This window comes from Triturus cristatus, chromosome 12, assembly GCF_964204655.1.
Source record: "Triturus cristatus chromosome 12, aTriCri1.1, whole genome shotgun sequence".
In the NCBI taxonomy this organism is placed as follows: domain Eukaryota; kingdom Metazoa; phylum Chordata; class Amphibia; order Caudata; family Salamandridae; genus Triturus; species Triturus cristatus.
This window is the reverse complement of record NC_140595.1, coordinates 222,418,711-222,444,131: the sequence shown is the minus strand read 5'-3', so window position 1 is coordinate 222,444,131 and position 25,421 is coordinate 222,418,711. Positions and strand designations below refer to the sequence as shown.

General features: G+C 46.9%; 1 protein-coding gene across 2 annotated transcripts in view; it reads left to right on the top strand.

Moving 5' to 3' along the window:
• MLKL (mixed lineage kinase domain like pseudokinase) overlaps positions 1-25,421 on the top strand; it is a 642,399-nt gene that overhangs the window by 168,621 nt on the left and 448,357 nt on the right. For both annotated transcript variants that reach the window (XM_085639671.1, XM_085639670.1), the window contains exon 3: positions 3,478-3,540. The gene's annotated coding sequence lies outside the window, so the exon portion shown is untranslated. The remainder of the gene's footprint in view (positions 1-3,477; positions 3,541-25,421) is intronic.

Here is a 25,421-nt window from a genome sequence, read left to right as displayed (position 1 = left end):
GTTTCTGTTCAAGTTTGCAGGTTCAGGATAATCCAAAGTCTTGAGGCCCAACTCCCACTCCTATACTAATCTGGGGGGCTGGGATACCTGCTAGGTCACGCCTTATGGGTGGGACCTGGGAGGGGGTGGTTACACCCACTTCCCTTTGTCCAGTTTCGCGCCAGAGCTGGGGCTGGAGTGCCCCAGCGCCGGTTTGAACTGGACTTATGCAAGGAACACCTTGTGTGCCCCAGGCATGTCTCATTCCTTTCAGCCCACCCTGCCCCAATACACTAAAGGCTGTCTGGGGAGGTGCTAGCACCTCCCCAAGCAGGAAACCTATTGTCCAGGCCTCCCTGGCTGGGATCACTCCCAGCAGCAGGAGGTCAGACTTGTGTCTGTGGCAGCAGCATCCATTTTGTGATGCTGAGGCTTTGGTTAGAGTAAAACAGCAAAGTAGGATTTAAACATGTCTCTCCCTCTAGAAGGGAGGAATAATATCCTCATCACCAGAAATGGTATGGGGGTATTATTCCAAAGTGTTAGACACCTTACACGACATGTTTTGATACAGCCAAACCATAGTTACCATAACCGTTTAAGATTATAAGGCACTTTAAGAGTATATGGTAGGCTATATCATAGAACAGCTATAAGGACATGGTTCCGAAAGCTGCAGACAGGCTCAGCTCATGCTAGAGCACCATCTCACATGTTACCAAGCACTCTGCCTCCAGGATTGTTAAGGCCTGCCATAGGAGTGGCTGATAGGTACACATGTGTCTATATATAAGGTAGATATAGATATACTATATCTAAGCAAGGGGTGATTACACGACCTTGCCCCAGCTGAGTGATCAGCCAGTTGTGTCTGATTGGAAGGCCAGACCAGGGGTGGCATAATACATGCTGCAGCCCCTGGGAGGCCTAGGGTACACCTATGCCCTGGGTACCTAGGGTACACTGTACAGGGTCCAATAAGGTGATCCTTACCAATTGGGAATGTACCTAGGGTACATGGAGTCCATTTTAAAGAGAGAGCAGACAGCCTGAGACCCTGAATGGCAGGATCTCAGGCCAACTAAGTCGAAAAACCAGCTAGACACTAGGCAAAAAGTTGGGGGTAACCATAGTCAGATATCCACCTTCCTACAATCCTGAAAAGTGGTGATATCGTCCACTGGCGACACTCTAGATGGTGGAGTATCTGTGAGTGTGGGTGAGTAATCCCTTCTGGACGAACGGCTTGACAAGGAAGATGAAGGAGACCTCCGTCGCCTTCTCCCCGATCTGATTGATTCTCTCCTCTGAGAGGTAGACCTGGATCGCCTTCTGGGCGAGCATGAGCGCCCTCGCAATTCTCTTCCTCGAGAATGGGATCTTGCTGGTCGTAATGTGTGATCCAGAGTCCTTAGCCTTGTTAAGGACTCCTTAACTGCCTGAATCATGGAAGGATTCAGAGGCATTTCCCTGACGGGGCTCTGAGGTAGAGCATGGCCCTCGTCTTGAGATGTATGCTCCACCGGAGGAACTGGAGAGACACCCAACAGTTCTGGTGATCCGGATCTTAATCTTAAATCTTGAGAGGCTGAAGGGGAAATGGAGATCGGACGCGATGAATCGTGCTCCGATGAGGTATATATCACCCTATGAGGAGACTTGCGTCTTGATACTTTCCTAAGCGTCAGACGAATGTGTGACGTCTCCTGGTATCCCACCTCGGGGGACCGTCTCGACGGTGATAGGCCTATCACCGGAGACCTGGACTTGGACGCCGAATGGATCACCGGCGATGTGTCCTGCCTCGACGTCGAGAGCCTTGTCGTCGACGGAGGGCTTGTCCTGGACGGAGGTCTAGAACCCAACTGGGAATCTCACCTCGACGTCACCATCTTCTCCGGAGATCTGGAGAACTTAGACGACAGAGTCTCCTGCCTCGACGTCGACTTCGGAGGCTCCTGCCTCGACGCTGACCTCGACGGAGGTTCCTGCCTCGACACCGACCTCGACGGAGGCTCCTGCCTCGACGTCGACTCCGACGGAGGCACCCGCCTCGACGTCGACTGTTGTGACGATGATCTGTGCCTCGGCGTCGACAGCACCTTCGAAGAGGATCGTCTTCCTCTTGACGGCGAATCATGTCTCGACGTCGAAGATCTTGCAGGATCTTTTGACACCGATCTTTGCCTCGGCGTCACCGTTGATTTCGACGTCGAACGCCTGTGCTCTTCCTGCGACGTCGACTTCTCTCTTGGTGTCGATTTTGACGTTGAGCGATGTCTTGACGTCGAACGGTGTTTTCTCGACGTTGATCGGCGATGAGCCTCCTTCGACGTTGAAGGATGTTTTCTTGACGTCGAAGTAGCCGACGACGAACAAATGCGCTTCGCCGCCGGATCGAGCGTCGACGTGGACTTTTGTTTGGAAGCATGACTCCCCCTGGACTCCTCACCTCTCAGCGACGATCCCGCCGCTGGAGTCTTCGACGCCGAGCCCGACGCCGATGGAGAACAGACAGGGACTAGCTGCTTCGACCTAGACCGCTCCGAAAGGCCAGAAAGCCTAATTCTCTCTCTCTCTTTCAAAGTCCTCTTTGAAAGGTCCTTGCAGTGACGGCAGGATGCAGGAGAGTGAGACTCTCGTAGGCAGACAATACACACCTCGTGAGTGTCTGAAGATGCCTTCTTTTTGCCACAGGATGGACACTGCATGAATAAAGAAGGCATTTTTCTGACAGAAAAAGTTGTTAAATTTAGTCAGAAACCACAGATATACGCTTCCCTGATAGAGTTTACCAGAGGAAGTCCAAAAAATTACTAGAAAAGTAACAATTCTTGACTGAAAAGTCAAAAAAGAAGAGAGCTGAATTCCAGGGTCCTGACAGAAGGAGCTGGAAAGAACAACTGACCCAACTGTCACCCCTGAGGCATGATGGGATATTGGAGTCAGGGCTGCCTTAAAGGCACGGTGCCAGTTTTTACCTGTACAAGGCTTTTCAGTCTCTATGGTATTGTATTGCAATGCAGCCTGCAGGCTAACAATGTTTGATGGATCTGTGTTTTGCACAGTGTCCTTTTTTCCTTTGTTATGAGTGTGTTAACTCATTTAAAAAAAAAAAAAGGGAGTTAGGTGTATTTTTATACCTATGGTGCATTATTGGATAATTGTATCTACATTGTTTAGCCTTCTATGGGGGCTGCATTTGCTTGGAAAAAATAATATATGTGTATACATATACAGAGCTGTATATATATGGTTTTCATATATAATTTTTCTTATTTCCGGGGTCCCCGCACATGGGCGGGAATATTCAGTGCTTATGACTATTGATGAGGATCCCCTGGAAGAGAACTGTGCTTTAAAGTTGTCTTTTTGTAATACAAAAACAGTGTCCAAAAATTGTCCTTCTGGTGCGCGCTTTTATTGCTGCTGTCTTACGGTGGGCACCTTATGCATAGAAGAAATGAGAAGTCACTTAGCTTTCTTTTTCTTTTTCAGGTATCACAGATGATGCATGAAGTCAAAATGCTGAAGTCGGAATCCAGGAATCGGGAAACTCGGGTAAGTAGAGCAGCTGTAGACGTGACTGCAGACTGAAGGCTAAGGGCCTTCTGGAAGCTCGGGTGTGGCTTTTATAGCCCTGCCACACCCGAACCGCGCCCTAATGACGGCCACGTCGCACGCGGTCAAACGCGAGGCAATGTGCAGTCAAAGCAGTAAGTTTTCCTTCATGCGCGTTTCATCGCGCAAGTCCGTTCACTGCTTCATGTGTATTTCAGCGCGCGAGTCTGAAACTCAAGTGAGTCTGAAACACGAAACTTTCCTCAATTTATTATTTGAAAGGCATAACGAGGATTTACAGTGTTTCCATAGCAATACATGCAATTATAAATCAGGTGCTACATATTGGATGCAATAACAAATCAGGTGATACATATAAAATAACCACAAAACGAATATCACGCAATTATGTTTTTTACTTATTCACTGTGAAACACAACACTAGGCAGTGCTGGATGCACGGGATAGGGGTGGGTTTTTTATGGGATATAGAATAGTTTGCACCAGCAGACATACGTCTGTGCAGTGATGTACTGTGCCTAAGGACTTTACTACTGTCCAGGCATAGACTCATGACATACCCATCCGTCGAGGACACAAATTGTACCTTTCTACTCCAGGCACTGTCTCATCTCATCTCAGAGAAGAATCTGAAATTCAGGGGGCGCCGGGGACTGAGACTCAGGCTCCTGCGGATCAAATGAAGAGGAGACCTGGGCAGCTCTACTTTCTGGGGGGATTGCCGCATTCGGAACGGCATAGTTTTCTTCCTCTGTCTACACCCAACAGAACAAAATGTGGAACTTTCTCTGTCTCATTGTCTCCAATGCCTTCGTGCACCCAGCCATCGTACGGAAGGGGTAACGGCACCCGTTTGTAGTGTGAAGCGTGGATCCAGTGCTTCCGGCCGTCCACTCTCACTGCCGTCCTCGTTGTGATGAGGACCAGATAGGGTCCCTTCCATCTAGGCTCCAAACTGTCTCGTCTCTGGAAGCTTTTCACAAGGACGAAAGCACCATGCTGAATGGTGTGCCCATGCCCCTCAGGTGCTGAAGGCAAATCTTCATGTATCTGTTGGTGAATAGAACGCAAGCTTTTAGTGAGTTCATACAAATAATTGATAAGCAGAGGATAATCTATTTCAGAAAACTTCTTCGGTCTAGAGACGCCCCACACATTTGCGGGAGGGCCAAAGACCACTTCATAGGGCGATAATCCCGTTCTATAATGGGCTGTCATTCTGGTACACAATAGAGCAAGTAGTAAGGCATCTGGCCATTGCAACCCAGTACTTTCCTTAATTTTTGCCAATTGTAGCTTGAGAGTACCGTTGTACTTCTCAACTAAACATGCTGACTGAGGGTGATTAGCTGCATGGAATTTTTGCTTGATATGAAAACCATCGCACATCATTTGGATCACCTTTGCATTGAAGTGACTTCTGTTGTCACTGCAAATCAAATGGGGCAAGCCATAGCGCTGGAAAAACTTCTTAATAAGAGCTTTTGACGTTGCCATGGCAGTGTTTTTTTTTGTTGGGTAAGTCTCAATACATTTACTAAATGCACAAACCACCACTACCACATATTTCAAATTATTAACTCGCTGTAGCTCTATGTAATCCATCTGGGGAACCTCAAAAGGGAATGAAGGGGGTAAAAAATTACCAGAAGGTGTAGGGGTACCCTTTCCAGGATTGTGTTTCAAACAAACCATACAGTGTTTCACCAGATGAGCATCAACCTTTGAAATATTGTCATTCTGCCACACAGGATCTAGCAATTTGCTAATGCCTTTGGCGCTAATATGAGCGGGACCATGTGCCATGGTAACTACGGGAAGTACATATGCATCTGGTAGCATCCATCTCTGTTTCTCGAACTTATCAATCCAGCATCCTTCTTCATCTAGACGCCCTGTACTCTACTGCCACACTGCCATCTCCTCAATTGTTGCCTCTCTCTGTATTTCCCTAACACTCTCCAATGAATTCTCAAACATAGTAACATCTGGTACCCATCTAGCAGGTCCTGCCACAAGCATTTTTGTTGTTCTCGACCTGGCTGTCTCTTTCGCTATCTGATCTGCAACGGCATTTCCCCTCTCCGCATCATCAGTAATTGCTTTATGAGCACTACAATTCACTATTGCCAATCGTTTGGGGAGAGTCAAAGCTGTCAAAAGCCTCTCTATCAACAGAAAGTGGTGTATTTTGGTCCCATGTTGAAGTCAAGAATCCTCTCTCTGCCCTGAGGCGTCCAAAATTATGGGCCACCCGAAGGCATACTGACTGTCAGTATAAATATTGACAGTCAGTCCTTCACTTAATTTACATGCTCGCAAAAGAGCTATTAGCTCCGCAGCTTGCGCTGATTGGTGAGGTACACACGATGTTTCAACTACAGTGCGCAGCGTAGTAATAGCATACGCCGCTGTAGTGGTGCCATCTGACAATTTGAAACAAGAGTCATCGACATATAGTTCCTCTTGAGGGTCAGATAAGGGAATATCAGTCAAGTCTACCCGTCCCTTTGTTTCGTCCTTAGTGCGACATTGCCGAAACTCGAACCCAGTTCCCCAGATTTGAGGTCGCCCACCCTAGCTGTTAGGCCAACTCCTCTGTGTACGTACAGCACAAAAGGCTTCTTATAATCAGGCGTACCTAGCACAGGTGCAGAGCAAAGCGCAACTTTTAACTGTTCAAAAGCATGCTGACATTCATGCTTCCAAGGCAAAGGTTCATGCACATCTTTAGTTGTTAAGCAAAGCAGAGGCTGTATTAATAAAGAATAAGCAGGTATCCAGTGCCGACAATACGAGGTGATGCCTATGAAAGCCTGCACATCCCTCTGAGTCACAGGGACAGGCATCTTAACAATGGCATAAACTCGTTTAGGTGTTAGCCTCCGACCCTCCTTCAACAACAGGTGACCTAAATAGGTAACCTGCTGTTGACAATATTGGAACTTAGAAAGGTACACCTTATGTCCATTTTTCACCAAATGCATTCATAATTGTACCATGGCATCCCAACAACCCTCTTCGTTACGGAGGCTATCAAAAGGTTATCTATGTATTGCAGTAATACATTACCTGCGGGAAGAGAGAGAGAATCCAATTGACTTTTCAAAGCTTGGCTATAAGGGGCATATTCTCAAGGATCTATTGCCGAGTTAACGTCACTTTAGCGCAGCCAAAGTCGCTATAATCATATCGCCCCATTCACAAGCTGGTGCTAACAGCCCATATCACCAGTTTACCTGCGATAGCAGCCGCAAAAAACATCGCCACAGATGATCCCGGCAACTAACGCTAATGAGATGCAGAGTAGGCAATCCCGAGCAAAAAGCCACGACAACAGCACTCCGCAACATTCTCAACGACCAGCCAGATTGGCGATAAGATCACAAAACATGCGATAAGGCGCATTAGCAGCAGGAAATTAACACCTGCTCTGACCTGGTGCAAAGCTGGATGACAACCTGCAGCATAAAGGGAGCCCAGCCCAGAGCCACACCTGAAGAACAACAGATGCCATTGAGCTACTCATCATGCAGCTCGGAGCCCCAACAGGGCCACAACACCCACCGCCACCACCCCCAGGACCGTCACCACCCCCCGGACCCTCACAACCCCCTCCATGGATCACCACAGAGGCAGCGCAGACAAAGACAGCGGACCTTCAGGAAACGCACCAGCCTCACAGACTTAACACCAGAGTATTTCATTTCCCACTACAGACTCAGAAGGAAAACCATGCTCCGCATCCTGAACATCATTGCCCACAGGCTGACGGCACCATCACAGCGGACAACCAACATCCCTCCGCAGACAAAGCTGCTGAGCTGCTGGCTGTGCTGTGTGAGAAGGTGGCCTGATATATGCTGTTCACTAGTTCTAGTGGGCACCTTGTATCAGTCCAAACAACCCCTTATGGTGATAGGTTAAAGACAACCTTTATTGAAAGCTATCCTAGTGGTAGCTATGGAGAGCAGCCTTCAGGCTAAGTCTTGAAGGAATGTAAAGCAGCTTGTTTTACCAGTCTATAATCTCTTGAATGATCAAATGAAAAGACAACCACACCAGGTATATATTTAAAATATATGTATTTAGGTTAACACACACCCCTCTAGTCTATTTATGAGACTAGAGTTCGAAGTACTTAAGTTACAAGTGAGCAATCATCTCCTGAGTTGCGGCCGCTCTTCGGCCACCTCCGGTGGGGACCACCAGTCCTCGCACCACGTCTTGTCTTCTTCCCGTTCTCCTGCAACTTCTCCTTCCTCGTCTGCATTCGCCTGCTCTGTCCCCTTACGATGTCGGGTGTGGAATCTATAGGGTTGCAAGGATAAGAACCAACGCAATACCCTTTCATTGTTTCCTTTGTTGCGCGCTAGCCATTCCAAGGGTGCATGGTCGGTGTAGAGCGTGAATTCTCGTCCTTCTAGGTAGTATTTTAAGGAGTCGATGGCCCATTTTATGGCCAGGGCTTCTTTTTCTATTACTGCATAGTTTCGTTCTCGGGGAAACAGCTTTCGACTTATATACAGGATGGGCCTTTCCTCGCCATGTATGTTTTTCTGGGACAGGACCGCCCCCAATCCTTGATCGGAGGCATCCGTCTGCAGGATGAAGGGTAGAGTGTAATCAGGGCTGGCTAATACAGTGTCGGACGTTAGGGATGATTTTAGTGTTTCAAACGCCTGGATGACTTCAGGGCTAGGGTTCCTCGATCTTTCCTCGGTTTTCGTGCTCTTCTGTAAGAGGTCTGTGAGTGGGGATGCTAGTTGTGAGAATTGGGGTATAAACCTCCTATAATATCCGAGCAGCCCCAAGAAGGCTCGGAGGGCTTTGGCAGAACGGGGAAATGGGATTTGTGATATGTCAGTTTGTTACTTTGGGGACTTATCACCCCCTCCCCCAACAGGTAACCAAGATATTTCACGTTCTGTGCGGCTAGATGGATTTTGGTTGGATTGATCTTGAGACCCTGACTACCAAGGGCCTGAATCACTTCATATAGGTGGATCAAATGCTGATCCCAGGACTCGCTATAAACGACAATATCGTCTATATACGCCCCTGCGTATCTTTCATGGGGGCGTAGTATAAGATTCATGGCTCTTTGAAATGTCGCTGGTGCCCCATGTAACCCAAAGGGCAGCATGACGAATTGATATAGACCATCCGGTGTAGAGAACGTGGTTTTTTCTCTATCCTGATCTCTCAGAGGGATCTGCCAGTACCCTTTGCAGTAGTCCAGGGTACTGATATACTTGGCCCTCCCAATCCGCTCTATCATTTTGTCTACCCGGGGAAGTGGATGTGTATCAAACTCTGATATTTTGTTGACCTCTCGAAAGTCAATACAAAAACGTACCGAGCCATCGGGCTTCGGCACGAGAACAATGGGGGAGTTCCATTCACTCACTGAGGGTTTTATAATCCCCATTTGTAGCATCTGTTGGGCTCCCTCCCGGATGGTTATCCTTCGGGCCTCTGGTATACAATAGGGCCGAAGACGTACCCTTTTCCCTGGGATGGTTTTAATGGGATGTTCTACCACCGTTGTTTTTCCTGGGGTCAGGGAAAACACGTTTTGTAAGGGTAGTAAGAGGTCGACCAGGATTCTTTTGTAGTGGGAGGGCAATTCGCTGTCGATACACTGACCGTATAAGGGGTTATGGTTCCCTACATTCCCAATCAAGGAGGGGAGTGGTCTTTCCCATTTTTTTAATAGATTGATGTGGTAGATTTGGGAGGTGCCTCGTTTTCTATCGAGCTCTACTCTGTAGGTGACAGGCGTCATCTTTTCCAGCACAATGTAAGGACCCTGCCATTGTCCTAGTAACTTATGGTCCGAAGACGTCATCAATAGTACGGCGTCTCCCACTGAAAAGGACCAGTTTTTGGCATTTTTATCATACTGGGCTTTTTGGGATTCCTGTGCTTTCTCCAGGTTATTCTTCACTATAGCCCGTATTTGACCTAAATGGGTTTTTAACTTGCTGACGTACTCCGTCAGCGGGGTAGTGCTATGGGGTTCTGCTTCCCAGGTCTCATGGAGCATGTCCAGCAGAGAGCGGGGTTGGTGGCCATAAAGCAGCTCAAAGGGGGAATACCCTGTACTCTTCTGGGTTTGGCATCGGATGGCATATAATGCTAAGGGCAACATGTCCTCCCATCGTTTGGACTCAAGAGCCAGAAGTTTTTTTAAGGTGATCTTTAGAGTCGCGTTGTAGCGCTCAACAAGACCATCAGTCTGGGGTGGTATGCCGCCGTTCGTATCTGTTTGATACCTAGCTGAGAGCATACTTGTTTCATCAGTCTCGATACGAATGGGGTCCCTTGATCTATCAGGATCTCTTTTGGGAAACCCACATGGGAGAATATCGGTATCAATGCTTTAGCTATGCTGGAAGCGTCGGGATGGCGTAAAGCGATGGCCTCTGGGAAACGGGTAGCATAATCCACGAGGACCAACACATAACAACACCCACTTCGTGAGGGTAACAGGGGGCCTATGATATCCATCCCTATTCTATAAAAGGGTTCCTCGATGATGGGAAGTGGATGTAAGGGGACTCTAGGGGGTCGATACCTACTATGTTTTTGGCAAACGGGGCATTTACGACAGTAGGTTTTTACCCGCCTATAAATACCGGGCCAATAGAACTGTTTTGTTATTAGCTGTTCTGTTTTTTCTTCCCCGAAATGGCCACCCAACAGGTGGCTATGGGCCATGTAAAGTACCTTGTCCTGAAACGGGGCAGGGACCAACAACTGGGGTGTGCTAGTGGGCTCTGCTTTCCTGTACAGTAGCCCGCTCTTGATAAAAAAATAGGGACATGCGTGTAGTGGGTCTTCTTGGCTTAGGGCTTGGTTCCAGGCTTCCTGCAGAACCGGGTCCTCCCTCTGGGCTGTCTGAAAGTGTCTATCGCTCTCCCAGGGATTTTCCGCAGGTACAGCGGGGAATACCCCGCAGGATGGCCCTTTTCTCTTCGTCTTTGGGTTTTCGTTTTTCTAGGTTTCGCAGGGGGCCAGTCAGGGTCCTCATCTTGTGCGAAGGGGGCGCTGCCCCACCATTCCTCTTCTTTTGGGGTTGGCTCTAGAAGCAGTCTCGGCAGATGCGAATAGTCATTCCCTAATATGACTTGTTCTGGCAACCGGGGAATGAGACCAACTTTTAAGTCAGACCCTGGGTCCGTGGCGTGTTGTATGCGCACCTGGGTGGTGGGATAAGTCTTCGTGTCTCCATGGACACATTGGATGTTCGCGATACCGCTAATGGGACCAGGTTCGGGTCCCAGATCCTGGGGTCGCACACACTTTGGCGGCAGCTCGAGTCGGCTAGGGCGGTCATGGGACGGCCGTTCAACGACACATCGCAACAATACGGGGTTCGTTGCGCAGACTGGGTGAGACAACAATAGTTCCTTGTGAGACCTATTTCCATTGGCTCCTCTTTCTGAGGACAAAAGTGAGCTATGTGTCAGAGGCCCCCGCAGTTATAACATTGTGGTCCAGGGGTGGGGGTTCTCAGCACTGTTGGTCCCGGGGTTCTAAACACTGGGGGTCCCGGGACGACTGTCACGGGGTCGGGTTTTCTAACTGGAGGGGGTCGAGAAGGGCGATGTCCTCGGCTCGTACTAGTTTTCCAGGAGGGTTCTTCATGCCCTTTTTGCACTTCTTGTGCTCTGCTATACGCGCTAGCGATTTCCATGGCCGTCTCTAACGTGAGATGGGCATGTTGCCTAACCCACCTCTCAATAGGCGGATGAAGAGAGGATAAGTACTGTTCCAGGTATACTTTGGACATTATCTCTTCCTTTGTGGTGGTGATGGGTTTCAGCCATCGGTCCGCCAGGTCCTTCACGCGGTAATACAGGGCTCTGGGAGTTTCCTGGGGTCCCTCTTTGAGTTGTCTTAGCCTCATTCTATAGGTTTCGTCGTCGACCCCCAGGCGTTCCATTATGCAGTGTTTTATTTCGGCGTAAGGAGTCGTACCAAGTATATTGGCAGCCTGGTACGATGCCTGCAGTTCTCCAGACAGCAAAGGTCCCAGGTACTGGCCCCATTTCTCTACTGGCATGCGGCAGCCCGGGCCTTTTGTTCGAAATTATTAAAGAAGTATTCAGGGTCTTCCCCCTCCACGTATTTTTGTAGAATTAGGAAGGGCAGGGTACTGGGGCCTCTTTGTTGCCCGATGGCATCTACGAGTCTTCCCATTGCGGTGTCGTGGGACTGGCCTTGTTCAGCAATAGCCTGTTGCAGCTTCCCCCGGTCTTCTTCCACTACTGCGAGGAATCTTTCCATGGCTTGTCCTAGGCTGGCCTGGTTTTCCGCCATTTTTGCCAGTACAGCCTCCATGTCTCCGGCGAATCCCACTTCTGACACCACTTGTGGGAGAGCGGGCCGGACAAAAAGACGAGGAGGCTGTATATAGTGGGCCAGTTGGACTGTTTTATTCGATACAAAGAAGGCAAGATGTCTCTCCAGGTATCAACTTTGGGGTCCGCGGCTGTTGTTCGGGATATTCTTCTTTGGTCTCCTCCGTTTTCAGGTGGACCGCCTTTATTCTGGATGATCCTTCCCCGGGAGGCTCATAAGAGGAAAGAAACAAAAAGGGAGCCGTCAGTCGTTTCTAGGTTTCCCGCTTTCCAGAAAATACCGTCACCGTCACCACACCCGGTTGGTGTTTTCAGGGGTATCAGGGTTTGAAGGGAACGTGAAGAGGGGTTGGTTTCTGTGTGAGGGAAGGCAGTGAAGGAGGAACCTTGGGCGTATACCATGCACCGGGGTAACAGGCGAACAGAAGAGGAGGTGAAATACAATGCCACTAATTATTAGGAGCGGAGATACTACTCGCTCTCACATATACTAGGGTAGAGAGGACGAAACTAAATACAACCCTCCTGGGGTACAGTGCAATCTCGCTCCCCGGTCAAGTGCGAGGGTGAGAATAAAGGGAAAGAAACAAAAAGAAAAATAAAGCTACGTCGTTTAAAGAAACCCCCTCTTTTCTTCTCATTCAAACCTCCCACCACCCTCCTGTACACCCTTAAACCACCCGCTTCCCCGCTCCCTTTCCCCCCTGGTTCGGGCCACTCACCGGCTCTGCCGCAACTCTCCTGAGTTGCGGCCGCTCTTTGGCCACCTCCGGTGGGGACCACCAGTCCTCGCACCACGTCTCGTCTTCTTCCCGTTCTCCTGCAACTTCTCCTTCCTCGTCTTAGTTCCCTCGGCACTCTTCTTCCCTTCCGGCTTCTTCGCGCTTCTCGTCGGTTTCGCTGGCGTTTTTCACCTCCCTCGAGGAATTGCTTCCGGGGCAGCTCCGCCTCCGTTCACTCCGGCGGTGTGGGCATCACAACGCTGTACGGGCAGAGGACACGGGGGAGGAGTTACATACGATTATAGAGTCTTCCCGCTTTGGCACCTCGTTGCGGCCGTCCTGACCGGTAGGTCATTGTGGGGAAAAGCGCGGGAAGAGCCCGACATCGGGCACGCCAGGTGTGGCACCCCTTCACAAACATGCACAGTCAAATCGCCACATAGGACAAGTAAACCAACCAGGTTAAATGCAAACCCAAAATCCATCTGTAGACCAGGCCTCCATGGATCATCTGCAAAAAACAAAAAATACCAGAAACCGCTACAATTAAATTTCCAAGAAAAGACACAGGAAAGGAGCTAGTAGGGAACAAATACTACTTAACTTAAACAGAGTAAAAGAAGAACACAACCATCAAGAGATAAAATGGAGAAAGGAAACATGCTCCTGCAGTGGGGGGAAGGAGGGGAGGTGAACACCCACACAGGAGGAAATAAATTAAGATGTCCTCTGTCCTCAGCGCCTTATAGGCCAAGTCACAATGACCCATCGCTACAGGATGAAAATCAACAAACCCCCATTAACAAAAGCAAACAACAATAGAGATATAAGTTGGGGGATCCTCAGGAGGAAGGGGCCTGGGAAACGGAACACAGGGGTCTGCATGGAACATGAAGCAGGGCGAGGCTTACAGTAGACACCTTAAAAGTGTATAAGTGTGTTTGGCTTTTCAATCTTTAAGAAACCTCTTCGAATATCTGCAATTTGTCATTCAGCTTATAAATAAGGCGCTCAAAGCATGCCATAGCATGCATGTTGTCCAACCAGGTCTGTAATGTGGGAGTTAGTGTAGATTTCTATAAACGCGGAATTGCCAATCTAGCTGCCCCTATGACAATAGAGAGCCATTTATTAACATGTTGAGGCCAGAAGTATCATGCACTAACCGGGCAGTCAAAGGCATGTCTGTCCCAAGAATTTCCCTCATATGGTCCCAAACCTGTGACCGTAAGGCTCTCAGCTTGTCTCATTCTCATAAAATAGGGACTATATTGCAGTCCATTAAGCCATGCGGAAAACTAGCTGAAATCGCTGTTAGCATCAGACGAAGCCGTTTTGTTTGTGGCAGCCATTTTAGTTAGCCATGTGCTCGCCATGTGCTTTCTCCCTCTTCACTGTTGACTGCCTTAGTATTCTGCTTGTGTCATGTGATATAGTTAACTCCTCCAGCACTGAGCCAGAGCCTTGCACATGCTCAGAAAGACCTGTAGCTGCCAATACACCTGCTCCTAGTATATAACTCTCAGGCTGTTTTTACTGATGTAAGGAGACATGTCTCGCCTCCCATTTTGTTGAGCACGCAATTTTTGTATACCCATATTAGTCAATAACTATTCTTGTATGTGCCAGTACCTCCCCTTGGTCCCATGCTGACTATGCATCAAATGCATATATAATGCCCCTGTTCTCTGTACTCCTTAGACTGCCTCCTACAGTGGCCTGAGGGTACTGTATTGACGCAGTCTCCCTCATGTGAGGTTAATAAATGCATTCTTTTGATATTACAGCTTCCGTGCCAATCTCTTCTTTGTTGGTGTAAGGACCAGGTGCATCAGTGAACCCCTAAAAAGGTTTTTATTTCTACAGCCACATCTCCGAAACTGTGAATCCCCACTAAGACAGGAATTATTTAACCTTGCTGGTGACCAGTGCCAATGGTGGAGGATCTTAAAAAAGCTATACTTAAGGTGTTCTTCCCATAATCCTTTATTATAGTCCACCAGTAGGATATCCCAGTCATCATCCAGGAATTGCGTGTATAAAACGAGCTTCCCACTAGGCATGCAGTGCTGTGGATGTGGGAGAGGAAAACCAGGAGTCCAGCAATATGGTATGCAGTCCCACGCTAATTCCGCAAACGTTTCTCAAAGTGTGGATGTATTGATTAATGGGCAAAGCTAGGGAGGTCAATATGCTTCTTCCCCAGGACATATGATAAGGCGTGGTACAACTGATTGTATCTTCATAGTTGGGAGGTTGGAATCGCAAATTCCTGTCTCAAGTCGGGGAATGATTTGATGGAGCCGTTAGAAACAAGATCTTCAATGTGGTAAATACCATGACTAATCCAAGTGGACCAGTGAATTTCCTCCCCACCGACCGTGATGGCCACATTGCACCAAAATAGTATTTTAGAGTGAACACTGCTCGGGACTTGCACCAACTTATGAGCCCCAATCTAGGTATACCGGAAAGTATGAATGATCGAGTTGAAGAGAGGAGTAACCAAAGGCTTCGAAGTGTAGTAAATAGCAAGGTCCCAAGATGTCTGCAATATGTGACGCTCCAGCAACATCCATAGGGATATGAACCTGGAAGTTGGTCACCAGTATACCGAGGGGGCCAGCTGTTTTGCCACCCAAAATTCCTCCAGGTGCGGGAGACATTTTTATGGGCAGATCAATATCTTGGCCATAGTTTTGATAAAGACATATCGAATGGTGTGGTCAAGGTTGTGACATTTGTAAACAATTGCTGTTACAGAGGAATGCAAACAATTGCAAAGAATATGTTACTTTCGTATTTCACTGCATTTTGAAGGTGTAGCTACTATTACATTAGAAAAGAAATAGCCCCTCCTCATGCTTGTTAAAGCTAGAGGGTCAGATCATGGCCTTCCTGGTTCATTGTCCTCCCCGTCCGTAGGCTAACCCTCATCCCAGAGATACTGCTGCAGAGGGACCCATATGTCCTTAGGCTGGAAGCAAGGTGAAATGGAGACCCAGTACGACTCAAACTGGTCCCTGTAGAAGGCCATATCTCTAAGGTAGTTCACAACCTTCAGTGAGGGCCTTTCCCCCCATATCATCACCACCCTCCGCTTAGCTAGCAGGAGAGCTACTGCTAAGTACTTACAAGACGCTGTGGGAAAGTCTTTCACATAGCCAAGAAGGGCAATTTCTACATTGTCAGTGTCGATATGCTGTCAGGATAGCAGCCCAGTATTACTGGGTTGGTGGGTAACACCATGCTTAGTGTATGAAGTTTACACCATCTGCACCTGGAGCAGTGGTTGTCCACCCTTAAACCCAACCTGGTCAGGGAAGCCGGAGTGTAGTACATTTTATGAAGAAATCTAAAATGTATCAGGCACAGTGTGGGGCCTGAGCAGCGTGCTCCTGTAAGTTGAATACAGAATGCCCAATGTGTATCTGTGACTGGCTCTGAGGTATCAGTCTCCCATTTTTGTCTGGCATTAGTAATGAAGTTTGGACAGCGTCGTTGCATTTTCCCATACAATCTGGAGACCAATTTTTGGGACGTACAGTTATCCAGTAGCCTCTCTAAGGGAGACAAGAGGAGATGCGTGTAAGCGGCTCTACGTGACGCTTGGAGCATAGCATCTGAATCTCTTAGATGTAGTTGTATACTTTGATACCGAAGTCACTCTGTTACCAGGGATCTTACACAGCTGCTGGTAGGTTGTGGGTTGGGGCTGCACTGCACAGCACCTTATAATTCAGGTGGCACTTTATTGAATCATTGCCACTAGCTTTGGTGGAAGTGACAATCACAGTTCAGGGACCCAGAGACATGTCCGAGGCACAGGGACCCACATCCAGTGATCCGCTTGATATGGGTGTATTCCTACGGTGTGGTAGCAAGCAGAGTCACAAGGACCTCAGCTGACATCAGCACCGTTAATAGACAGGCATCACAACAGCAATACTGGTTGCAGGCACAGGGGCCTCACACGCAGAAGGGTTTCACAAGGACATAAATGGATGCTAAAGCACATGGGCACACTGACCTATGTCTTGCATGCATTTGGAAATCATGAGTAAATAGTAGCTAAGCTTTGAAGGTCAGGATCCAGTAAGCTGGCAGTTAGCTTCCAATCAACTAACCTCAAAAGTCAAACTATTCGCCACATTCGTTTGGTGGGGAACTGATCAGATCCAACTGCATTTTCCGGTGTGTCACCCTCCTTAGCAACTATGAAGGGGGAGCTGTAACTCTCAGGGTGTTATTGGGATCTAGATCTAATCAGGTGTTGTTGCTAGACTCTTACCTATGCAACAGAACAGGACACAGGATGCTAGAAAACAGTGGACAGGCGGCCCATTTCTTTGAGTAAGTGAAGTCTTTGGTCACATCCGTGGCCATATTCTGTGTACAAATTGTGTTCTTGTCAGGACGTAGGCTGATCTGCTGGAACTGAGGGATCCTTCCTGCTCCATGCAATGCATGTAAATTGAGATGCCGACACCTTCACTTTGCTGTACAATGCTTTTTACAGAAAAGAGGAAAGGGGTGAGCAACGAATGGGTTCAAGCCGAGAAAAGCACAGACAGCTCTGTCTACCATTAAACACAAATGCACCACCCTACAACCATATTGGCTACCTACATCCAGGAGAACACCCCCAACTATAGGTATTTCACCTTTCTGGTATCCATGCACTCCTATGCATAGGACACAAACCAGGTGGAATCAAGGCGCTAAGTCATGACATACTACACAGATTTAAACAAGCAGTGTGGGTATCAGTTTTCCCATTAGGGGGCGGGGGAGTTAAAAAAGGCCTGTACCTCACTGTTATAATCAGATGCCAACAATAGTTATTAGTCTCATGGCCAGGTCATGAGGACGATAATCACACATGTTAAAAGGAGTATAACTTGGGGCAAACCCCTCAAATAACAGAGTGTAGAACTCTGCTGGTGGTTTACAAGGCGAGTGAAGAAGCATGGGTGCACACTGCCTCATATCTCAGCACTCAATTTGCCCAATGCATCATGGTAAATGCAGTGCATGATAACACTTACTTTGATAGTAGTCTTTAATTGTTCACACTTGATGGTGCAGCCTGTGCTGTGTAACTCTAGACACATGTTTCTGGATTCATTCCTTCGTCAGTAGAGAGCAACAAGCCGTTTTGGGGTGCTGGAACTACTGCCCAAAGTCTTCTCAGGTCTCTGTACCACTCGCTGGGCTCAGGTGCGTCAACACAAGCTTGTCAGCTCAATAGGGAATGTAGGGAGAGTGTTGTACTTCAGAGGGGTTGGATGTACTATTCCAGTCACCTCAATAGTAGGAAAAGTGTTTGTTTGGATTTACTATTCCTACTCCAGTCCCTGCAACAGTAGGAAAAGTGCTTGACTTCAGAGGGGTTGGATTTACTATTTCTACTCTAGTCAGTGAAACAGTAGGGAAAGCGTTGGGCTTCGGAGGGGTTACATTTACTATTCCTACTCCAGTTTAAGCAACAGTAGGGCAAGGGTTGAATTTCAAAGGGATGAAACTTACTATTCCCACTCCAGTCTAAACAACAGTAGGGAAAGTGTGGGACTTTGGAGGGGTTTTATTTTCAGTTCCCTCTCTAAACAGCCTAATAGTAGGAAAAGGCTGTGCAACAGCAGGGAAAGCATTTGATTTCGGTTGGGGGTTAAATTTACTATTCCCATTCCAAACAGCACAACAGTAGGGAAAAAGTTGGGCCACAAATTTACTATTCCCAATCCAGTATGTACAACAATAGAGAAAGCATTGAATTTTGGAGGGGTTTAATTTACTATCCCCATTCCAAACAACGCAACACTAGGAAAAGTGTTGGTCTACGGAAAGGTAAAATTTACTTTTCCTACTCCGCACAGTACAGCAGTAAGCAAATTGTTGGACATCGGAGGGCAAAAATTGACTATTCCCAATCCAGTCTATTCAACAGCAAGGAAAGTGTTGGATTTCAGAGGGGTTAAATTTACTATTCCCACTCCAAACAGCGGTAATTGGCAAAATGCACTAATGACAATCGGTAACTTGCACGTCAAGTAATTTGGAACCCTCAAAGGGTTAAGGCCAAGTGGGCCCCAGGACCACACCTTAACAGTCAGATCAATTTTACCAAGCCCATGAAGTCGGGGTGCAGAGTTGCTCTGTCTGTCCTTGATGCTGAACTGTAACCCCGGGGGGTGCTGTTTTCCCTGCTTACCACGGTACTACAAGAAACAAAATGCAAAAATACAACAGGTACACAGCTGCTGACATCGAATGATGGTTGCACAATGTTTGCTGTAGCTGCAGTGTTGAGTGTGGGGGTCGGTTACCGGACTGGTGACCAACATGCCTAAGCAGCGGTAAGCACAACAAAAAGCATTGGGAACTTCACTGGGTCCGGAGGAGTAACGTAGCAGCCTGAGACTTTGGGGCAGGCAAGACTACAACTCCCACAATGCACTGGACCACCTGGTTTTGGGTGATCCCTCGGAGGGCTGGATGGCCAGCGATTCTTTAGATCCATTGAGTGTTTTTAACCTGAAGTTTACATGGGACTAGTGCCACTAGTCCAGGGGAGACTGATTTATTTTGTCTTCCACAAGGTTCCCTTTCTTCTGAAGTGTTGAGTTTTGGGCAAGGGCAGAGATCGCTCACGCAGGTCCATGTCTGTTGCCTCAGGGCCAAAGGATCCCTCTTTTGCTTTGTGCTGGTGGGCAAAGTCCTTTTGTCGGTGACACAAGTCTCTTCTCGGTGTTTCCTTGAAGTAGGTTGTTCAGATCTGAGGTTCTGGTGTCAGGAGGATCCCATAAATCCTAGATTTTGGGGAGTTAGGGGTGTGGGAGATAGTAGCAAATGGGCAGCAAGTCCCTGCAGCTAGTCCGCCCCTGAGGTGACCACATCCGGTGGTGCAGGTTTTCTACCCAGACCCACTATTTTTGCCCTCTTAAAGATGGCAGAATTCAATTTTAGGTACAGATCAGGATGCTCATCCTAGAATTGTGGCCAGCTTTCCTGGGGATGTACACCTCCCACATAGCTAATATTCCCACTGTTAGACTTGGCATCTTTTGGCGTGTTTCCCCTGAGTTTCTGCTTTCTGACCTCCCGGTTTTGACTCTGTTTTTGCTGGCGTAGTGGTTCTGGGCACTTTTCTCTCCGCTGATCAGTGGTAAAGTGCAAGTGCTCCTGTGGTAAATTGTGTTATGGATTGGTGTTTCCATGATTGGATACTTTATTTACTTGTTAGTCCCAAGTAAAGTGCACTGAGTGTGCCAGGGCCTGTAAATCAAGTGCTACTAGTGGGCCTGCAGCACTGATTGTGCCACCCACGTGAGTAGCCCTGAAAAGGTAACTGAGACCTGCCATTGCAGAGTCTGCACTCAGTTTGTAACTGCCATGTCAACTTGGCCAGTGCACACACTTGCCAGTCCCTAACCTTCCCTTTTCTTACATGTCAGCCATCCCTAATGTAGGCCCAAGGCACCCCTGTGGGCAGGGTGCTGTGTATGTGAAAGGTAGGACATGCCCTGGTGTGTGTGGCATGTCCTGATAGTGAATTACGGCCAATTTTGTTTTTCACTATTGCAAAGCTACCTGTTCCCCGTAGGACAGAATGGGGAGTTTATAACATCTTATAAACATAACTGGCCCGGGGAATTAGGTAGGAAAACAGTTTAATATGCCTGAACTCCGAATCTAAAGATGCATCTTTTAGTGAAGGTGATTTTTACATTCTGTGTTTGAAAATACCACTTTTAGAAAGTATGTATTTTCTTGCTCAGTCATGACGTGTGCCTCTGCTGGAATGTGGATTACCTGTCTGGGTTTTAAATAACAGAAGGCTGGGGGGTCAGGAAAGGGCTGAACAGACCTGGACTGCAATTGGGGAAGGGGGAGGAGATTTCCTTGCACCTCAAAGGACCTGGTCTGCCTCTCACAATGCCGTCTCCACCTCCTGCCAGGAAGTCACACCAGAGAAGGCAGAACTGGTTCTGGCTGGGCACAGACACTCTCTGCGTAAGAGATCAAAGGATTTTGGGATATAAATATTGAGGCCCAGACCCCTGAACTTTAGAACTCTTTTGGACCAAGAAGACTGCCAAGAAGAAAAGGTGGAGAAGCTGTGGTGAGGAACTACCACGTTGCTGTGTGCTTTGCTGTGTTGGTCTGCAGTGACTGCTTCTGTCTTGGGCAGTGAAAGGACTGGACAGAACTTTCTGCAATCTACTTTCTCCTAGGGCTTGAGGCAGAGCTTGCCCCCTGTTCAAGAAGTCTCAGGAACAGCAAAGACGTCAAGCTTTTCAGCCCTCAGCACTGGGGACTGTGTGTTTTGTGCTTCAACAGAAAAAGCAACCCGATGACGTTGACGACATCTCTGCCGACTCCGTGTCCTGAAGGCACCGCAGAGGGCAACGCCGCACCACGACCCTGGTCTCACTGACGACACCTGCTGATGCCGCCACCGAGCCGCTACTCGCACAGCGACCTGTGGGCACTGCACTACGCACCGCCTTGCTTCACAATGACGCCCTGGTGTCCCTGATGACGCTGCTCCACACCGCTGCTTGCACCGTGGTTCAAATGCACCGCTTGTAAAGTTACACGACGCACCGCCCTCATCTTGCACTGCAGCCTTGGCCTACCGATGCCGGCACCATCGACTTCACTTCGTCAGCCAATGACAGAGCTTCAGCAACGCTGCCGCGGCTGCTTGCACCGCGACAAGAACCGCATTCACTATGCACCGCGACCCTAGTCTCACCGACGACGCCATCTGATGCCGCCACTGAGCCGCTGATTGCACCGCGACCTGAGGGCACCGCACGCCGCACCGCTGCACTTTGCAACGCAGCACCTGACACCAGCGCTCCTGACTCCAACAGGAAAGAGACCGATCTCCAACGCGTGAGACTTCGAGGGCCCCGACGACTCCTGCACCGACGTCTGGAACCGACGCCTGTTGACGCCGTGCTTTTGGAAGCTCAACGAGAGGTCGCCGACGCCCTGCATTTCTAAAAGGTACTATTTGCGGGTCTTTCCGACAACGTAGCTGGCCCGTGACACCGTGGCCAGCCAGAATTATTTGGATTTGTTTGCTCACGACGTCGGGATAGCCCCGGACGGAGCTATTGACATCAAGGAACTGTTTTTCAAGCATATTTTGATAACCGAAGATTTTTAAGTACTGTATTGTGGATTTTCATCGTTTCTGATCTTGTCTTAAGTATATAAGAATATTGGATATTTTTCTAAACTGGTGTGGTGTCCTTTTGTAGTGCTTACACTGTATTACTGTTAGTTATGTACAAATGCTTTACACACTGCCTCTAAGATAAGCCTGACTGCTCGTGCCAAGCTACCAAGGGGGTGAGCAGGGGTTATTTTAGGAGTGTAACTCCCTTATCCTGACTAGGAAGAAGTGTCCCTATTTGAACACCGAGACACACCCTTGCCAACTAGAGACCCCAATTTCTAACACCCACCTTCCCTGTGCGCAAGCACGCCTGGGGTAATGGGAGCACTGTTTCCTCTGCAGGAATACAGGATAGTTGCATATAAGAGGTGGTGTAGCCTTTGAAGCTCAACACTCTCAAGTGCCAATTCACTAGTCATCTGAGGAGGAGGGAGGTGTGATCTCACCCCTGCCCAATCTTTATTTCTGACTCCTAGGAATGATCACACTGCCTGGTAGGAGGTCAGAATCATGTCTTGGTGGCAGCAGGCATGAGAAAACGTGGACCGGTCAGCCAGAACACTTTAAAGCTGGGGCAACCAGGGGGTTAACTCTAAGGTGTCATCTGGGTGCATTCCATGTTACCCAGGGCACGAGAATCATGTTAGGGGTGAGAAGGCGCATTGTTTGATACCAAACCTTTTTAATGGTACCATAACAGAGCTGCCAATCTCGAAAGTGCACGGTTGGCAGCCCGTGTTACCCTATGGATTGCTAGCATATATAGTGGTTTCCAATGAGGGACACCACTATAGGGACAAATAAGCTTGCACTTACATGTCAACACCTTAAATATAATGCACCCAGCCTCCTGGGCTGAGGAGGCCTTTTTTAGGGGTGCCTTACATACATTAAAGGCGGTGTAGGCGAATGTGCCACACATGGTGAGTGCACAGTTGAGTTTGAGCAGTTTTCACTGTTCTTGCATGCTGCAATGTCAGACCTGCTGTCAGCAGGTTGCATGGGTTGCCCAGGGTGGCACAAACTTGTGCTGCAGCCCTGGGGACCCCTTTACCACCAATGTCCTGGGTACCTCTGCTACCATATACCAGGGACTTATAAGGGGGTAAAGCTTTTGCCAATTTGGGATTACCAAGTCGAACAGAAGGAGAGAGCACAAGCACTGGTGTCTTGTTAGCAGACTCCAGTACACTATCAGAGTCATAACCATCAGCATTTAGAGCAAAAACTGGGAGTGACCGTACAAAAATGGGCACTTTCCTACACCTACAAACCTCGCAGCCTGCAAATAAAATATAATTAAAATAAAATAAGTATTCCATAATATACATATTTAAATTCAATTAAATAATTAATTTGCAAATAATTAATAGCTAATTACTTAACTACCCACCCTATTCCCCTACAAACTTAGCAGCCTGCAATTAAAGTGCAAGTGAAATAAATAAGTATTGCATAATTTACATATTTGAAAATCAATGTAATGATTAAGCTACAATGAATAATTCATTTTTAATTAATTATTACTTACTTACTCAACCTCCCACCCTAGAACCCTACAATCCTAGCCTCAAGCAACGAAAATATAAGTTAAAAAATCTGTATTCTATATTTTACATAAGTAAAAAAACAATTAAAAAATGTACTAACAATTAATAATATATTGTTAATTATTATTTAACTTCCCACTCTAGACTCCTACAAACCTCGCAGCCCACAATTAAAATATAAGTAAAATAAATAAGTATTCCATAAATTACATCATTAAAAAGCAATTAAATAATTAGTCCCCAATTAAAAATGAATTGTTAATTCTTATTCAACTTCCCACCCTATACCCCTACAAACCTGAGAGTCCGCAAATAACATATAAACAAAAATAAATTAGTATTACATTATACATAAACATCATATAATGTAATAAATAATTCTTAATTTATTGTTACCTAATTAACGTTCCGCCCTATTCTCCTACAAACCCAACAGTCCACTACAACACTATAAATTACAATTAAAAAAAAAATTATATTTAAAAAATTCAAAATCACTGAAGATTACAAACTACGTTTTAAAAAGATTAATAACATTTATATAAACAAAAGTAACACAAAATTAATATATCAACTGAAACGCATTTATAATACATAAAACAACCATATTACTAAAAACGATATTATAAACATAGATATTCTTTAAAACAATATTACTTACCTCAAACAACGATATTCTTGTCAATGATATCTGTGCATCATGATATTTGTGTCACAATATTGAATATCCGATATTTACGTCTGACGATATTTTAAACTCTATATTTTTTCTAAACACCTAAAGTTCTTATGGAAAATTGCATGTGGAAAACACATTTTGGGACCCTCCCCTTTTTCTCTGCCCACGCTTGATGGTCACTCTGAAACTTTCCAGGAAGAAGTTGAGGTAGACTCTTATGTGATGTGCAGCATGGCTTCTGAGAGAGACATGTACTGTCTGTGTCTGCCACTGTTAAATCTGGCCTTTCCACTCCATAATCTTGGGAGGATAAATCCCACTTGTACCCCACGGTTCCTACACCCCTTTAAGTAGGCCTGAACTGATTTACTGGTCAGTATTTGTCCTTGTTGCAGACTTGTTTGAGTCGGAGTTTAAAACAAAATGGAAAAGTTTACTGTAAGTAAGGCATTATTGGGGAGGGATCCCTCTGGGTCTTAGATTCGGTAGTAATCAAAAATGGACAGTGAAACTGGTGCCTATTAAGCCTTAGATTAATGTCCTTAACATTACTTGCAAGAACAGTGATCACTTTCTGTAAAATGACTGTAAAATTGCTAAGGTACTCCGTGTCAGCAATTTAGTTCCTGTGTGTATTTCACTTTTTACTTAATCTTACATTCAGTAAGAGTGTTAGCTATTTCAAGGATGTTGTATTCCTTTTTTTTCTTTTGTGTAGCATACTACTCTTGTATAGTGCATACTTTGAACTGAGACACCACCAGGTGTTGCACCACGATTGAAAGCCCTGGAGTTAAGATTGAAGGAAGCGCGAGTTTCTCACAGCGCCTGTCAGTGAGTCAAAATGGAGTTCAGAATACATGGTCACCCAATCCTTGGCCTCTCTGCCGAGCTCACACAGCAGTGGTATATATTCCAGTATCAATTGTGATTCTGTGCAAATGTGACTGAAGGAGGTACACAGATGTCAAAATACTAACAAGGTAACGTAAAAGAAAATGCAGTACTTACAAGTGAGGAATGCGTTGTGTGTTTGGGGAGTAGTGAAGGAAAGACATGCAAGGATTTGCGGTCAGGAGAGAACGAAAAGAGGGATCTGAGGAGGAAAGAGATGAGGTGTAAGATAAGCAGGTTTACGAGAGGTGGAGAGAAAATGGCACACTAGCATAGAGTAGACATAATGGGACTGAAGACCACTACTCCTTCCACAGGCCTCAGTAATGTTTCATACACAGTCTCGAAATGTCAGAATTAAAAGATTTTAATACTATTTACTAAAAAACACATTGTTGTTATTCATTTATCCTAAACAAATCAAAACCGTTGACAAAGCCAATAATCATGGCTGTG